Genomic DNA, 19,072 nt, shown 5'->3' on the forward strand with positions numbered 1-19,072 from the left:
AACTCTTTGTGACTCACGGTGCGTCGGGACTCTGGGCTGGCTGAAGGAGCCTGGCCGCAGCAGAAGTGGGGTGGGGTTGGCAGGGGGGCCATGCCGTGGGGTGGAGGAAGGGAGGAAGGGGCTCAGCTCACAGTTCAGTTCAGCTTTCCAATAATTCCAAGTTCCCATTCCCCGCTGTGGCAGCCTCTTCTGAATTGGAGTTTCCCTTCTACCAGGCAGGCAGCTCAGCTCAGCGAGTTGGACAGCTCCTCTCTCTCCTGCCCAGCCCCGGGGAAGACGTTTTCCCTTTTCAGTGCTTTTTAGTTTTTAGCATAGCAAGAAATGCTCTCTGATGACCCTGGCTGCAGTAGTAGATCATGTGACCACACACAGCAGCCCAGCCTTCCACTCAGGGAGCACTTTGGAATGTAATCAATGTATGTTTTAGTCTGCTTTTATTCTTCTTGGGAAAGAGTCTGACTGTGACAGCTCAGCTGCTAATTTGCCTGAGGCATTTTTATCACCAGCTTAAATTGCCATCCTCCAGCAGGGAAGGATCAGTTAATTATTTATTTCCTGATTTCCTGTATTGGAGTTGGAGAACCTGTTTTAAGTTCAGCAGCAGCTTTGTTAGCTGAGACCACTGCTAGTGCTGGCTACTGCATGGCTCAGGCTCTTGGGAGCGTGCAGAGTGCAGACTTCACCGTGAATGATGCAGGGAGCAAAGCAAAGGGCCGTGTGCCTTCCTCGTACAGTGCCAGCAACACATGGTTAGAATGTCACCTGGCACCCTACAGCTGTTTTTGGCTGTCCATCCAACCATTAAAACCCATGCCCTATTTCTAGTAGCTCTTTGGGCTTTTTCAAGAAGGGCTGCGGCACTTAATTAGCCAGCCTTATTAAGTGCTACTGTGCTCAAGTTCAACACTGCAATATTGTATTAAGAAAATTTCATTTACCAAAGTTCTATTTTTAGATCTAAATATTTATTAAGGGCAAAAGTGCGCATTTGGACTCTTGAGAGACAGGGGGGAGTGAGATTTCATTGTGAAAATTTGAAATTTTATTGCATTTAGGAACATAGGAACATAGGAAGCTGCCATATACTGAGTCAGACCATTGGTCTATCTAGCTCAGTATTGTCTTCACAGTCAGGCAGTGGCTTCTCCAAAGTTGCAGGCAGGAATCTCTCTCAGCCCTATCTTGGAGGGCTGAGAGAGAGAGCAAGCCTCCGTTACAGCGGACAACCGCCAGCATGCTACCACTGCGGGGCCTATGATCACATCCGAAGGGAATGCAACACATCACTCTGCTCCAAATGCGGAGTAAGAGGTCACAGTACTATGAATTGCTATAAAAGCATTCGCTGCAACCTATGCATGGAAGTAGGTCACACGTACTTCTGGTGCCCCGAAGCACATTACAATAAAAGTAATAAAGAAAGGGCAACGAAAGCAGCGAAAGTTGCTGAATCAGGGAAACGGAGAGCACAAAAACAAACAGAAGGACCACTTGAAAGACAAGAAAGACAACAACAACAACAACAGGATCACACTGGGGCGGGAGAGGAGATGGACATGCATCTTTTCCCACTGGCTGATCACACAAGCTTGCAGGGTGCATCTAGGGAGACGCAAGACCAATTTTCGTCCCCATGGATGCAGGCATCCTCTAAGAAAATCAAACAAAAAAAGCAATGGCAGGATGAAAGAAACGGATTGAATAGACACCCCAAGGACACGGGGATGGGTCTAACCCAACAGAATAGATTCAAGGTGCTAGCAACCATGGCAGAGGTTCCAGATGCCAATGATGAACTGATCCCTCCTTCGGACTCAGAAGCTGCCCAACAGGTAGATGAGCTGATCAAAGAACAGAGACAACTCAGAAAGCCCACAAAAAACAAACAGATATCCATGAAGCACCCAAGGGCCCCAAAGAAAACTGGACTAAATACACCCAAAACTGTAACCGACCTGGAGGAAGATTTGAGGGTGGAACAAGACAAAGCAGCAGAAATATGGAACCTAAAGAAAGAATAAAAGAGCATTCTAAAACAACATGAAGAGGAAAAGTCAGCCCTATGCCAAGCCATACAAACAAAAGACCCATCAATCCAAACTTCAGCGGAGAAAGACCCCGATGTGAAAAAATTGGACCTAGTCCTAGCCAAGAATAGTAAAGATACCACAGAACTTAAGTCGATAGACTTGAGTTACAGCTATCAGCTTGCAAGGATAAGAAACATACAGGAAGAAATGGAAGAAATTGAAAGCATCCTAGAGGACCCCCGACAGGGACATGAAGTAACTACCTTGGCAAAAAATGCTGTTACTGATGATTGTATCATGACAGAAGAGAATATGATAGTGGAAGAAGGGACAGATCCTAAAAACAGCTTGGACGAAAATGTAGAAAAAGAACATCCCTTAGAGGCCTCCCAGGAACCTGGGAGCAAAAATGGGTCTATTCTCATCCCAAACCACCCTGCCTTGCCTCCCGTCTCTGAACCCCCAACCTCCTCCCCCTTACCAACCCTCCCCAGGGCCCATATGCCTCAAAGTAGGTCTACACTTTCACGTGAAGTAAACGTGGAAGGGGTAGGAGGTAATACTGTTATCATGGAAGACATGGAGGTAAGGGTTGAATTAACCCAATAAGCCCCTTGGAACAATACTTGACACGATCTGAGATCTAGGGAACAAATGCCTACTATTCTATTGCCTTGCTTCTACGTGAACAGCGACTCTTTGTCTGAATGGGTCCATGCCTTACACATAACACCCTCCTATCATGGGTTGTCGGGCCAATTCCTATAATATACTTACATGGAATGTTAATGGATTAAGGTCACCAGATCGAAGGCAAGAGATCCTACACCTTTTAACAAAATGGAACTATCACATCTATGTTCTGCAAGAGACCCATTTCGAAAATGAGAGCCACCGCTTTTTGGCACAACAGCAATGGACAGTGGGTCCATCCTTCTGGTCTTATGATGGGAATGGCAATGCAGGGGTAGCGATATTGTTTAAAGACAGACCTGATCTCAAAATCGAGAGGGTATTGGAAATTGATCAGGGCAGACTAATGTATGTAGATTTTACTGTCAGGGGTGACCCAAGCTCGACAACCACTCTAAGGCTTGACCAAGCCTTTAGACTCTGCGCCATATATGCCCCGGTACAATCACACCTTAGGAAGGCTCTTTGGGCTAAACTAAAAGATATATGTAACACCAAGCGCCACCTCCTGATCGCCGGGGATTTTAATAACAGAGCCCAACTGAGCCACAGGAAAGCCTTTTCGGGAGGCCTCCCAGTCTTCCCCTCAAGTCCCTCTCTAACGAATGAGGAAAAAGCTCTCCAACGTTTTTTGAGTGAGACTCTGGGTTTAGATGATAAGGCCTTGGTGGTATATAATGATTTGGATTTTTTCCCAATCCATCATGAAGAGAACTTTAAATCGCAGTATAGACATAAAGTTAAAACCGGAGTCAAATTTACATATTACCACCCAAGATCAGCTAGCCGGCTAGATAGACTCTGGGTTCCCCCTTCTTTTGAAGTCTACAGGTGTAAACTAGTACTTACCCCATGGTCAGACCATGCAGCTGTGGGATTTATTTGTAATCCTCTGAGGTAATTCCACATAGTAAGCCCTTGTGGCGATTACACCCAAAAATGTTAAGTGATGAATATCTCAAAGGTCTCCTTTTATCAGAACTGAGGCGACAGATCCCTCGGCTACTAGAGGCAGAAGATGATCCTTTGGGAGCCTGGGAGACACTTAAAAAGAGGGTGGGCTGCCGTACTAGGGAAGTGACCAGCCGGACATATAAGATAGGGGTCAAAAATTATCAGAAAGAGATCACCCAACATCTGAGGATTGTTGATAAGATGAACAGGGGAGAAGCCTTCGACGTGGAATCATACCGCCGCTACAAAGAGACAATCAGGACATTTCAAAATGAGCTGCGGCGCAGGCATTTAGAAAATAAGCGGTATCGCTTCAAAGGGTCTGTAGTTGAAAAAGGGGAGTGGGCAAAGGACAAGATGCATGCATCTAGTTTGACATTCCAAGGCCTGAGATTGGATGGAAGTAGCCCACTAATGGCTGACCCCCACAATATGTTAAAAATCATGGCCCAATTCTATACAAACTTGTATGCATTGAAGGATATTTCTGTAAAGGACATTCAATCCTATCTAGATAGATTCTGCAGTCTGAATGAATATGGTCTCGGCTATTCCCTCACTGAGGGGGGGAAAAGCTCTTTGACCCATCCTGTAACGATAGAAGAGGTCAGAGCAGTTATCTCAGCAGGAAAGAACACATCGGCCCCGGGGCCTGATGGTCTGACATGGCCTTTCTATAAGATTTACGCAGACCAGCTACTACCAGTTTTAGTAAAATTATTTAATTTTGTCTTAGACAATGGGCGTTTAAATAGGTCCTTTGGGGATGGCCTCTTAATTTCCCCCCCCAAGAAAGGTGACACCACATTACCACAAAATTGGAGACCGGTAACCCTCACAAATATCGATTAAAGAATCTTTGCCAAAATCCTAAATAATAGATTGGCGAAAGTGGCCCCTAAATTGGTCCACAGCTTGCAGACAGGCGCTATCTCGGGAAGAAAGATGACAGACTCATTGTGTCTGCTGAGAGAACTTTTTTACTCTATACAGAATGAAAGTTGGAAAGGTCACCTCCTCTTATTGGATCAAGTTAAGGCCTTTGACAAAGTGAACCACAATTATCTGTGGACATTGTTGAAAGCTAAAGGTATACCACCCCTATTCGTGACTTGGATACAGCTGCTCTATACGAATGCAAAGGTGACACCACAGATTAATGGATGGCGGGGCGACCCGATCACTTTGCATTCGGGTGTCCGCCAAGGATGCCCACTGAGCCCATTACTTTATGTTTTGGCCCTGGATCCTATCCTGATCAGGATTCAGAGAGAACCCCATCTGCAAGGACTCTCGGTCTCTATCCCCCTGCCCTGCGAGACCTTCCTGGGAGGGAGGAGGAGGGAGAGCGATGGGATAGCCGAACCACCTGTCCACTCAGAACCGCATTCTGAGTTTAAGGTAAAATTTGTAGCTCATGCCAATGATGTTACATTACTGTTATCGAATGAAAATGAAATCTCTGTAATACTAGACCTCTTCTGGGAGTATGGCAAGATCTCGGGCTCAGAATTAAATGCTGACAAAAGCGTATTTGTTAAAATGGACCCCGGACGCCAGCAACTCTCGTGCCTACCCATCTCTGAATGTAAAAGTGAAGGGGTCCCAGAGTCCAAACTGAAGTGGGTAGATACAGTAAACATTTTGGGGATTGAATATGGGATTAAGGAAAAAGCCTGGGGGGGAAATTGGACAGATTGGGAAGAAAAAGTAATGCTTAAAATCACTATGTGGAAAAAATGGAGCCTCGCCATGTACCAGAAAGCAGTTTACTTCCAGACTTACCTGACACCCCCGGTGCATAACCTGGCAGTAGTCTATCCTCCCCCGCTCGATCTCCTTCGGAGAGTTGAAAGCCAGATCTTCCGTCTAGTATGGCACACAGCGTCCTTCCCTTTGGCCCGTGCGTAGCATTTAAGGAGGTTGAGCGGGGAGGCCTAGCCCTACCTGCCATGCAACCCTATTTTGTAACTGAATTCATGTCCTACAATTTTGGAAACTGGATTTTCGTGAATGTCCATGATATGTCCAACCTCCTGCAAAAAACCTGGGTCTCGCTTTTCGCTCTGCGTTGGCGCAGGTCAGCATGGAGCATAGCATGGTGGGGGAAAGGATCTTTCAATATTACACAAGTATTTAAAAGAGAACACCCGGACTACTTGAGAGATTTGTTATTCACACTTAAAAAATGGAAGGTTGAACCGGATCTATTTAAAGGATCCTCCTCAGTTAAGCAGCTAAGAAAAACAATTTATGGAGATATTCTAGAAGTGGGTTTCTTAAAACCTGATTTAGAACGTAAACACTACAAACACCGCACTTCACAGTACTTGTTGCAACCCGATCACCCTATCGCTCTCTTTAAAGAGAAAAAAGTCCCTTTCCATTTATGGGAAACAAGGTGGCGCTTATACCATCAAGTACTACCACTTAATGCGGCTAAGCCATGGCTCCCAGAGGACCAGCAAGAGTGCCCTAAAATCACCTGCAAACAGAAAGCTAGTGAGCTAGGCAAAACATTCAGGGAAACCCACTCACATTTCTTAAAAGAGTGTGTGGTAGCCAAAAGAGTGTGGCAGGGAGTAAGCAAGCTGTTAGAGTGGCCTGATTTGGAAAAACAGACTTGGGAAGAACTAACCTCGGGTTGAGCGATAGAACCCCCTTTCGAGGTCCCAAAAAGAAACCTTCAAGGAAACGAGATGGAACGGGTGCCCTCATACTAGGGAATTGGAACGTTCCCCTTCTCGTAATCAGGTTAGTAAACCTGTATGTCATTTGTGCAATGCTCCTGCACAGGAATAGGGAGGGAAGACGCGACCAAGAGGTTCACGCAGATGAGACAGTAAATCTCTTCTGGAAAAGTTTGTATGGTTATGTGCAAAAAGACAAGAGTATCTCTTCTAAACAGCAATGGGACAAATTGTGGAAATGGACGTCGGACGTAACCCCCCCCAATTACCTGATGTGCCTTGTAATCCCGCACCCCGAGTTACAGTACTACCCGCATATACTTCATAATCTTGTGTGTTTCCAAATCCTTGTGTGTAAATCTTTGTAGATATATGATGTACAAACAACCACTTTGTATATAATTGTGCTTTGGCATCGTACTGTATGCTTTGGTAGTTTGTTGGTTCAATAAAAAAATCTTGTCCTAAAAACCTTGTCCTATCTTGGAGAAGCCAGAGAGGGAACTTGAAACCTTCTGCCCTTCCCAGAGCAGCTCCATCCCCTAAGGGGAATACCTTACAGTGTTCACACTTCTAGTCTCCCTCTCCCTTTCATATGCAACCAGGGTGGACCCTGCTTAGCTAAGGGGAAAAGTCATGTTTACTACCACAAGACCAGCTCTCCTCTAATAATTCATTAGACATTGATTCAGAAAATTGTGAAGATTTTTTCGTTCTCTCTCTCTCTCTCTTTTTTAAGGTAAACTATGGTACCCACTACCAGCTAGCTTAATATCAGTACTGTGCTCTGTCTGCATACTGGCTACTATATCTATATTTATTGTTGAATGCGGGGGGAAGGAGTCCCTTCCAAAGTCAGTCTCTTCTCTTTGTGTTCTGCACTCCAAAAGATGGCTTTTAGCTCTGTGTGTGTTTGGGAAGGAGGAAAGTGTCCTCCTCCCAAAACTGCCAATCCATGTTCCAAATAGCAGCCCTTTGAAGGTTCTTCCTTATTTTATTTATTTATTTATTACATTTTTTTACCACCTTTCATTACAACCATCCCAAGGCAGTTTACCAGACATTTAAAATATAAGACCATGAAAAATTACACAATAAAAATATTGGAATGTGGTTATTTATTATAATTAAAGTTGTGCTTGCCTTTTAGTGTGTTCTTAAAGTTCTTTGCTACTGCCTGGCTAACCATATTACCTGTCAGACAGATGCTTGGTGCCTCTTGCCACAACAGCAGGAGGAGGCTAAAGTTTCTTTCCCCTCTAACCCCTGTTCTCTCTCTTTATATGGCCCCACACACACAAAAGTGGGGGGCATCTTCAGTTCTTGAAAATGGGCCCCTTCAGGGCTTGCTACACCCCTGGAAAGGGGGTTAGAGGGGGAAACAGCTTTAGCCCCCTCCTTTTATAGTGGCAAGAGGCAGCAAGCATTTATCAAATTATTTATTTATTTATTTTTAACATTTATGTCCCGCTCTTCCCCCAAGGAGCCCAGAGCAGTGTACTACATACTTGAGTTTCTCTTTCACAACAACCCTGTGAAGTAGGTTAGGCTGAGAGAGAAGTGACTGGTCCAGAGTCACCCAGCTAGTTTCATGGCTGAATGGGGATTTGAACTCGGCTCTCCCCGGTCCTAGTCCAGCACTCTAACCACTACACCACACTGGCTCTCTTTAGAGAGAAATTAAATTAGCAGCTGAGCTGACAGTCAGACTCTTACCCGAGAAGAATGGACCTACTACTGCAGCCAGGGTCATCAGAGAGCATTTCTTGCTATGCTAAAAACTAAAAAGCACTGAAAAGGGGAAACGTCTTCCCCGGGACTGGGCAGGAGAGAGAGGAGCTGTCCAACTCGCTGAGCTGAGCTGCCTGCCTGCCTGGTAGAAGGGAAACTCCGATTCAGAAGAGGCTGCCACAGCGGGGAATGGAAAGTTGGAATTATTGGGAAGCTGAACTGAACTGTGAGCTGAGCCCCTTCCTCCCTCCCTCCACCCCACGGCATGGCCCCCCTGCCAACCCCACCCCACTTCTGCTGCGGCCAGGCTCCTTCAGCCAGCTCAGAGTCCCGACACACCGTGAGTCACAAAGAGTTAAGGCGGCGGCGGCGGCAGCAGCAGCAGCAATAGGCTGGAGGAGTCTGCCGGACTCTCACTCTGGAGTCACTGGAGTGAGGGTGTGTGAGCTGCAGCTGCTGATTGGAGACAGTGCTGCCCATGCTCCCCTTCTCCCCCCCCCCACTCCTTTGGCTGACCAGCAGACGGTCCCTGCCTTCGGCTTGCTTGCTGCCTAAGTAACGGCGGAGACAGAGTTGCCCAGCACTCTCTCTCACTCTCTCAGCCCGCCGCTTACTCACGTCTCATAGGAACATAGGAAGCTGCCGTATACTGAGTCAGACCATTGGTCTATCTAGCTCAGTATTGTCTTCACAGACTGGCAGCGGCTTCTCCAATAACCTTCTGCTCTTCCCAGAGGGGCTCCATCCCCTGAGGGGAATCTCTTACAGTGCTCACACTTCTAGTCTCCCATTCATATGCAACCAGGGCAGACCCTGCTTAGCTAAGGGGACAAGTCATGCTTGCTACCACAAGACCAGCTCTCCTCTGCTGGGCTGTGCAGTTCAGGAAGTGGTAGGCAGACTCAGGCTGCCAGTCTCCTCTCCTGCCGGACTGTGGCGGGCGGCGGCCCCATCTGGATGATGAGTGGAGACTGGGGCTGCCTTCTTAGTATTGATGAAGTGCCTTTGAAGTAGGGGGGCAGCGGCCCCTTGGGGTGGCGGCCCGGGTTCTTTGAACCCATTTGCACAATGGTTGCTCCAGCCCTGCCCCTTTCTCTCTTTAGATGGCACCACCAAAAATAAATAAATAAAAAGGCAGGGAGGGGAGATCTTCAATTCTTGAACACGGGCCCCTTCAGGGCTTGCTATGCCCTTGACAAAGAAGTCCCTGACCCAGATCACTTACAAAGCATGCAGATCATCATGGGGTCCCAGGCAGCTCTGCTCTAGATGGGAAGCTGTAAATCTCTCCCCCTATTTTTACATGCGAGGGAAATGTAATGCATAAGAGACTCTCCCCACCCCCACCCCTGGGGATAAAACTGGGTGATTAGATTAGATTAGATTAGATTAGATTAGATTAGATTAGATTAGATTAGATTCTTTTATTACAGTTATCACCCAGATAGACAATCATAATACAATTTGCGGCAGATAGAAGACTGGGTGCAAATTCAGCACTCCCATCCTAGCACATGGAGACATTATCTCCTAGAGGTACTCACCGGAAGAGTGCCCCAGCAGGAGGGCCACTGCCCACAGGAGCAAGAGCTGCCATTGAAGCAAACCCATCTGGATCAGAAGCTAGTGGAGTTTCTCACTGCAGTCTTGCCTCTCCCAATCCACTGAGTGGCAATGAGAACTCTGGAGCAAGAGCTTTGGTTGGCTGAGGGGGTATATATATAGCCAATAGGAAAATGGTTCTCCATCCTCTGTTGCGGGTTGCTTAGCAGGTTTTGCTAGGATTGGACAAGCTGGGCTTTAACAGACATGACCAGGAGGAAGAACATTTGCATGGAAATGATGCCAAGATTTCTTGCTAATTTCTACTTCCCAGTTTCTTATTTATTCCATTTCCATACCGCCCTTCCAAAAATGGCTTCTCACAGAGACAAAGAATTGTCTGAGGCATCTGAAAGAGGAACGAAGTATGTATTCCATTGCACCTTAATGGAATGAATTGTGTCGGAGTTAGAGTATTGGACTAGGACCAGGAAGACTCTAGTTCAAATCCCCCTTCAGCTATCACTAAGCTTGCTCATACAGTTACCAGCAGGGTAGAAGCACCCTTGTTCCTTATTTCCATGATAGGGATTATTAGGATGGGGGTTGAAAATTTAAAAAATGCTACTATTATCATGCCCATAAATGAAACATAGTGTGGCCACGTTTGGAGTACTGTGTACAGTTCTGGTCAGCGTATCTTCAGAAGAACATTGTAGAACTAGAAAAGGTGCAGAAGAGAGTAGCCAAGATGCTCAGGGGCCTGGAGCAGCTTCATCATCATCATCATCATCATCTATTCCTTGTTTACACAGTCAGACAGGTGTTATTGACTGGTTTGTTTTATCCAGACATCGAGTCCTTCCCAAGGACCTGGGATGGCTGAATTTTATTGTCAGTTGTTATAGATATCGTCGCAGAATATAGGCTGTTCCCAGTGAAGCTGCTTTTTGTAATTGGCTGATGGTGATTTCTGTGGCCCCTATGGTGTTGAGGTGCTCTTCAAGGTCTTTTGGAACTGCACCCAGGGCGCCAATTGCCACTGGGATTATTTTGGTCTTTTTCTGCCACAGCCTTTCAATTTCAATTTGTAGATCTTTGTATTTGGTGATTTTTTCTATTTCTTTTTCTTCTATTCTGCTATCCCCTGGTATTGCTATGTCGATTATTTTGACTTGTTTTTCTTTCTTCTCCACCACAGTGATATCTGGTGTATTGTGTGGCAGATGTTTGTCTGTTTGTAGTCGGAAGTCCCATAATATTTTTACATCTTCATTTTCTTCAACTTTTTCAATTTTATAGTCCCACCAATTTTTGGCTACAGGTAGCTTGTATTTTTTACAGATGTTCCAGTGTATCATCCCTGCTACTTTGTCATGCCTTTGTTTGTAGTCAGTCTGTGCGATCTTTTTACAACAGCTGATTTACGGGCGCCTTCAGGGCTTGCTACGCCCTTGACAAAGAAGTCCCTGACCCATCTGCTTCTTTACAAAGGCGGCACTTGCTGTTTGTGGTGGATTTTTCGACTTTTACTCTTATTGCATTTGTTCTTAGCCAGGCAAGTCACCATGCGGTCAACAAGCAGGTCACAAGCCCATCTCTCTATACCTCTAATGATTGAATCACCTACTACAAGGAGGCCCCCACCCCAGAGGAGTATCCTCTGTGCAAGAGGATATGGGCTCATCTTCCAAGGAAGGGGTCCCTTCTAAAGGAGCATTTCCCTCTTCCTCAGACTGATGCCCTCCTTCCCCTAGATCTCCATTCTCCCTGATATTAGAGGAGCTATGAGCCCTGGAGTGGGATGCCTCTACCACGTCCTTGAAGGTCTTGTCTGCATGCCTCTCTGAGCTTCTCCAGATCTACCACCTTTGTCTCGAGGGAACGAATGAACTTGTTCCCTGAGAGCCAGGAGTTCCTTGCAGTGAGCACACACCCATGACTTCTGCCCATGGAGCAAATTGTCATGCATGCAGAACTCTGTGCTATACACTGGGAAGTGCCCCCTTTCCTGCTGGCTTTCTAGCTTCATAGTGGTTTTGTTGGCTGTTTACAGTATTTAGAGATGGTTTATTAGAAGGATAGGTCTCGCCTATAATGGTCAGCTATTTAACTGTCCAAACAGCCTTTCTCAAGAATATGAGGGAGAGATCAGTAATTATATGTGGAAGGGATTTGTACAGGGCTTGTTCCAGGCTCCCACACACACTTCCTGCTAAACATCTGCAAAACTCCAACTTCCTGTTTGCTATCCCTGTTCACCATGCTCTGATCTAGCAGCCAATCCAACAGTCTCAATTGCCTTGTGCTTCCTTAGCATGGGGCTGGGATGAACAAATTGCACCCTAGTCAAGCGAGGGCAAGCAGCTGAGATTCCATTTGCAAGGTGGGTGCTTTGGGTCCTTTGTCTGGAATGGCAAGAAATGAATACAGGAGCATAGTTAAATGGGTGCAGCTGGGTCACTGGAACAGCTGAGTGCAGGACCTTGTTCTGGATGACTGGCATCTAAAAGAGGAAACTCACCGTTAATCACAGAGAAGTCTTTAACCTTAATGTTTGTCAAACAGAGGACTATTTTGTCATTCACTTGAGGATTTTCCTACTGGAAAATCCCCCTGTTTACTTTCCTGACACAACTGCCGTGTCAGAGACACAAAACAAAAATAGATTCAAATTCTCAAGTCCACACTGTTTTCAGGTAGTCAGTTTCTGTAACCGGAGGTTCCTTCAAACTGAATCCCTCCTCTATCAACAGGTATTCTATTAACTCTTGGGAAAGAAGCAGTCCTTTCACAGGTACTGTACACAATGAACAACAGAGTCTTTCTTCATTTTTAAAGGTGAAGTCTTTGGCAAGACACCAATTCTTTTGTCCTGCACTTTGTAGGGGCTGAGCTTACATAGCTTACAGGTGAAACTCGGAAAATTAGAATATCGTGCAAAAGTCCATTAATTTCAGTAATGCAAATTAAAAGGTGAAACTGATATATGAGACAGACGCATTACATGCAAAGCGAGATAAGTCAAGCCTTAATTTGTTATAATTGTGATGATCATGGCGTACAGCTCATGAAAACCCCAAATCCACAATCTCAGAAAATTAGAATATTATATGGAACCAAGAAGACAAGGATTGTAGAATAGAACAATACCGGACCTCTGAAAAGTATAAACATGCATATGTATTCATTACTTGGTTTGGGCCCCTTTTGCAGCAATTACTGCCTCAATGTGGTGTGGCATGGATGCTATCAGCCTGTGGCACTGATGAGGTATTATGGAAGACCAGGATGCTTCATTAGCAGCCTTCAGCTATTCTGCATTGTTTGGTCTCATGTCTCTCATCCTTCTCTTGGCAATGCCCCATAGATTCTCTATGGGGTCAGGTCAGGCGAGTTTGCTGGCCAATCAAGCACAGTACACTGTATACTTTTCAGAGGTCCGATATTGTTCTATTCTACAACTAGGATTTTCAGGGCCGTTGAAATGACGGGTGCTAGCACCTCCTCCCCCCGACTTGCCTCCGCGTCCAGCCCCACAAGCACCAACTGTCGCCGCCGCTGACAGCCTCCATGCCGCAGCCGGTCTCCCCGGCCAGGCAAGGGCACCAAATTCTCCCTCCCGCCTGGCTCCCGCGGCTCTGCCACCACCTCGACCGGCTTCCCCCACCGCCTCTTCCTCCTGCCCAGCTTCGGCAGCGCGGCCACGCCTCGGCCGCGCTGCATCCTCTGGCTGAGCCGGCGGTATTGCCGCCGCCTCAGCCAGTTTCCCCCGCTGCCGCATACCCGGATTTTTTGGGACGGCCGCTTCTGGCCACCCAAGATGGCTCCCGGGTGCTGGCGGTCATGTCTCCCTTGCTCTGTTCTGGGCATGCGCTTCACGCATGCCCAGAACAGCCCAGGGAGGCACGAACACACGCCTTGGTGTCCGTCCACGGACGGACACCAAGGCTTTTATTAGAGAGGATCCTTGTCTTCTTGGTTCCATGTAATATTCTAATTTTCTGAGATTGTGGATTTGGGGTTTTCATGAGCTGTACGCCATGATCATCACAATTATAACAAATTAAGGCTTGACTTATCTCGCTTTGCATGTAATGCGTCTGTCTCATATATCAGTTTCACCTTCTAATTTGCATTACTGAAATTAATGGACTTTTGCACGATATTCTAATTTTCCGAGTTTCACCTGTATGCTCTGGCAATACGTGTGGCAAAGAAGAGATTGTGTCTGCAGGTTCACATCCAGTGGAATTGTTGGGGGTAGTAAGGAAACTTATACAGGCCCCTTCCACTCTGATGGTTTGGAACCATCAGTTAGCCACTGTGAAGTTTTTTGTGGACAAAATCTCTTGTATTCAAGCCAACCTGGATTCCATTGTTGGTGCAGAGTCTTTAGCGGGAGTATCCAGTAACTCCTCTTGTGCGGTTATATTGGATCAGTTTCAGTTTGTGACTCCTGTGGACATGAACAAGCTACTTGGAACTGTGCATCCTACCATCGGTTCTCTTGACCCTTGTCTGACATGGCTTATATTATCAAGCAGGGAGATTGTTGGAGCAGGCCAGGTTAAGAAATGCTTCTCTGAGGGCAAGTAGGATGCCTCCTTGTTTCAAGGAGGCAATTATTAGACCTCTTTTAAAGAAGCTTTCACTGGATTCCTCAGTTATGCAATTATAGGCCCGTCTCCAATCTCCTATGGTTGGCCAAGGTGATCGAAAAGGTGGTGGCCTCTCAATTCCAGGCAGTCTTGGATGAAACTGATTATCTAGACCCATTTCAAACTAGCTTTGGGGTACATTACGGGGTGGAGACTGCTTTGGTTGGCCTGATAGATGATATCCAAAGGAGAATTGACAAAGGGAGTATAACTGTTGGTCCTTTTGGATCTCTCAGTGGCTTTCGATACCATCAGCCATGGTAGTCTTCTGGCTCACCTTCAGGGACTGGGTGTAGGGGTCAGTGTTTTGCAGTGGTTCCGCTCATACCTCTCGGGAAGATCTCAGAAGGTGTTACTTGGAGACTGGTGCTCTACAAAATTGAGAGGTGTTGTATAGTGTCCCTCAGGGCTCCATTTTGTCTCCAATGCTTTTTAACATCTACATGGTGCAGGGTGTTATGAGCACACTGATAACACCCAAATCTACTTCTCCATGTCAGCTTCATCAGGCAATGGCATACCTTCCCTAAATGCCAGCCTTGAGGTAGTAAAGGGCTGGTTGAGGGATAACAAACTGAGACTAAATCCAAACAAGACAGAAGTGCTCACTGTAAGAAGCTACAGTTCTGGAAATGGGATAGATCTGCCTATTCTGAATGGGTTACGCTCCTCCAGAAGGAACAGGTTCACAGTTTGAGAGTACTCCTAGACCCAGTTCTTTCTCCAATACCTCAGGTGGAGGCAGTGGCCAGGAGTGCTTTCTATCAGCTTCAGCTGGTTCGCCAACTGGGCCATTTCCTGGAAGAGAGCGACTTAAGACAGTGGTGCACATGCTGGTAACCTCTAGGCTTGACTACTGCAATGCACGCTATGTGGGTCTGCCTTAGCCGCTTCCATAGTCTGGAAGCTGCAATTGGTGCAGAATGCTGCTGCCAGATTGGTCTCTGGGATGTCCCATAAAGACCACATTACTCCGATTCTAACAGATCTACACTGGCTACCAATCCATAGGTTTCCAGGCAAAATACAAAGTGCTGGTTATTACCTATAAAGCCCTTAACGGCTTGGGCCCATGGTATTTAAGAGATCATCTCTTTGTTATGAATCCCACCACCTATTAAGATCTTCAGATGAGGTTTGTCTGAGGGTGCCACCAGCTCATCTGGTGGCAACCCAAAGGCATGCCTTCTCTGTAGTTGCCCCAGGATTGCGGAATGCTCTTGCTGCTGAGATTAGAGCTGCTCCATCCCTGATGACTTTCAGGAAACAACTAAAGACACATTTCTTCAGCCAAACTTTTTAGTTAGTTGGTGTTTTTATTGATATTTTAATCTGGTTTTGTTTTAACTGTTAAATTCTTGGTTTGTTTTATGCTGTAAACTGCCTAGAGACTTCGGTAGTGGGCGCCATACAAATTTATTAAATAAAAATGAACAATAAATAAAATAAATGAGAATGTTGGCTTTGAAAGGGGCTTAGACAAATTCATGGAGGACAGGCCTATCAATAGCTACTAGTCTGATGGCTGTAGACCATCTTCAGCCTCAGAGGTAAGAGGCCTCTAAATACTAGTTGCAGGGGAACAAATATGTTGCTTCATGTCATATGTATATACTTTCTTTTTATCAACCACTAGTTATTCAGTTTTCCCCTTCTTCCAGATAATTACGTAGAAAATCTGTAACATCTGGCTTGGATATGGACAGTTGGCATGCTCAGAATTGGACAAGGCATGGGTAGAACAAGTGTGGTCAGACTAGAACAAGTCTTTATGAGGCTGTTGCATCCAAGGGAATGAATAAGTCAATACCAGAGTTATTATTGTGCCTATTATTTTATGTATATGGCACCATTAATAAGCCAAAACAACAACAACCAAAAACATACCCAAATCTGATTTCCAGTAACATATGTTCCACCTGCTCTTATTTACCAGGGATAGGCTCTGGTTTCTGGTTTTTCTCTTTGCTAAAACACAGTTAGCATTTTGTCCTTACAAGGCACTCACCAGCTTACAAGCACCCAGATCACAAATGACACCTAGTTACAAACAAAGCTTGATAATGTATTCAGTTAATGATGCCCTAAACTTGGGAACGCCAACCTGCACAAGTTTATTTATTTATTTAGATTTATATGTCGCCCTACTCCCATAGGACTCAGGGCGGCTTACAAGCAATAACATACAAAACAACACAGTTCTATAAAATACGACATACATAACATCATAACTGCAACCCCATACAATACTCATTACAAGACATAATAACTATGGATTACCAGATCACTCTACAACCAGCTATCTCAGCGACAAAACACCCAATGGAACATTTCCGTCTTGCATGCCTTATGGAAAGCCAACAAATGATGGAGAGCTCTGATATTATCCGGGAGACCATGCCATAGGGCCGGGGCCACCACTAAGAAGGCCCTGGCTCTTGTTGATTGCAGTTTAATATCCCTAGGGCCCGGGATCACCAAGGTATCACTTGTGGCCAATCTCAGGACCCAGCGGGAGACATATCAAACAAGGTGGTCCTGGAGGTATGGAGGGCCCATATCGTGTAGGGCTTTAAATGTTAAAGTTAATATCTTAAACCTAACCCGGGACTCAACTGGCAACCAGTGCAGTTAAACGAGCAAAGGTGTCACATATGCTCGCCAAGGCGCCTTAGTAAGGACCTTGGCCGCTGCATTCTGAACCAGTTGCAATCTCCGAGTTAGGCGCAATGGCAACCCCACATAAAGTGAGTTGCAATAATCTAACCTAGAAGTGACTGTCACATGGATCACAGTGGCCAAATCTGGAGGGGACAGATAAGGGGCTAGCCGCCGTATTTGGCATAACTGAAAAAAGGCCTTTCGAGCGACCTCCATGATCTGAGCCTCCATATTCAAAGAGGCATCAAGAATCACACCCAGACTCTTTACTGTAGGCTGAGGTATCAAGGGTCGTTAATTGGAAACTCCCCCCTCTCTCCTGAAATTCCTGGATTTGTGTTCATTCCCTTTATCTGTGTAGGAGACACTTTACTCTTTGCTCTCTTCTGTTTTCAGTAACTTCAGACTGTCACTCCAAACCAAAACTTTCAAAACTCTTCCAAGAAACATTGTTGAGACAGATTGATTTCACTCCAGTTACTGAAATGCAAAATGCCTAACAGCATAATGGAAGAGACCTCTGGGCATCTGGCCTCACTGGGTAAGGCTCCCTCTTCCCCTTGGCTGATGGATTGAGCAGGAATTGCTGCTATTGCCCGTCCGTATCAGTGTGTTGTGAGGATGTCATGGAGGATGCCAGCAGCTGGTCCAAGTTCTTTGGAAATTGAACTTAGATAAAGAGAAAAATTAGTCTCAACCTGAGCCTAATAGGGGTCATTCCTAAAGATGGCAGTAAGACACTCGCACCCTTTTCTTCCTAATTGGCAGAAGTGTCAGCAGACCTCAGCCCTTAACTGACGGCCCTGTTTTTGCTGCATTTGGTGGTGTCAGACATGGTCCGAGAGGGAGCTTCCCTCCAGTTAGGTCTCCCCTGGCCTGTACTGTGGCTGAGAGAGAGATTCTTGTGGCTTCCTCTACTTGACTTCCTTCCTGGGACTATTCAAAGCCTGGGGAGGAAAGTCTGTTCTTCTGGGAACAGACTGAATCTTCCAGTCCCAGGCAGTCACCCTGGCTCACCCACTCCAAGCCCTGCTGCCTATGGGAGGATAGGCGTTTCAAGATCCTTGGCCCTCCTTCTTGGCCTTTGGTGTGGCTCTGGTCAGGAGAGCAGTTTAGACAGGCTGACTTGGGCTCCCTGAAGATTTGTTCTGCTTGGAGCTAGATTTGTTTCTTTCTGTTCCAAAACTTGACCACACTTCTTGGTTGGAAGATAGAGAAGATACATTTTTGGAGGTCTCCAAGGAAGAGGAGAAATCAGCAGGTAGCTAGGAATGTGCATGGAACCGGCGGCCCTTACCCCCTCCCCACCACCGCATTTCCCCCACCGGTGTGGTCTTTAAAATCGCTGGCACGGGAGGGCTGTGTACCTCCTTGCCGTCCTGGCCAGCATCAGACTCGGAAGTGGCTGGTGCATGACGTGCACACTGGCCACTTCCGGTCTGATGCTGGCCGGGATGGCAAGGAGGTACACAGCCCTCCCGCGCCAGCGATTTTAAAGACAGCACCAACAGGGGAAACTTGGCGGTGGGGTGTGTGTGTGAGAGCACCCTCCCCGATACTCAAAGGTAACCCCCCCCACACACACACACACACTGTGGAACCTTCCGAGCCACCAGCACCTCGAACCGGTTTGTGCACATCCGTACAGATAGCTGCTTAGCTTTGTGATGGGGAACTTTGTGAGGAGCTTCAGGCAATGAATTGGCAATGAATTCTCCTGGCAAGCTGTTGATCCTTCAGTCACCCTGTAACCAGGGAGTAGTCTGCTCAGTGCAGGGGCGTAGCAAGGCTGGAGTGGGCCCAGAGACAAGATATTAATATTCCGCCCCCTAGAAGCTCAGCTCATGAAGTCATAAAGTCAAGAAATCTTAAATGAGGCTGAATAATGGTAACAAAAAGCACAGTTTATATATATATAATCTTAAATGAGGCTGAATAGTGGTAACAAAAAGCACAGTATATATATAAACACCTATCTGCCACAATAGAACACCATCCTAAATTATTTTTTTAAAGGTTTTGTAAATTATTTGATGATGCAAGTCATTTAATGGTACTAGAGAAAGACATGCTGTTCTGATAGCTCCGGGTCTTAACACTCACATGAATT

Source organism: Hemicordylus capensis, chromosome 2 (assembly GCF_027244095.1).
Source record: "Hemicordylus capensis ecotype Gifberg chromosome 2, rHemCap1.1.pri, whole genome shotgun sequence".
Lineage (NCBI taxonomy): Eukaryota > Metazoa > Chordata > Lepidosauria > Squamata > Cordylidae > Hemicordylus > Hemicordylus capensis.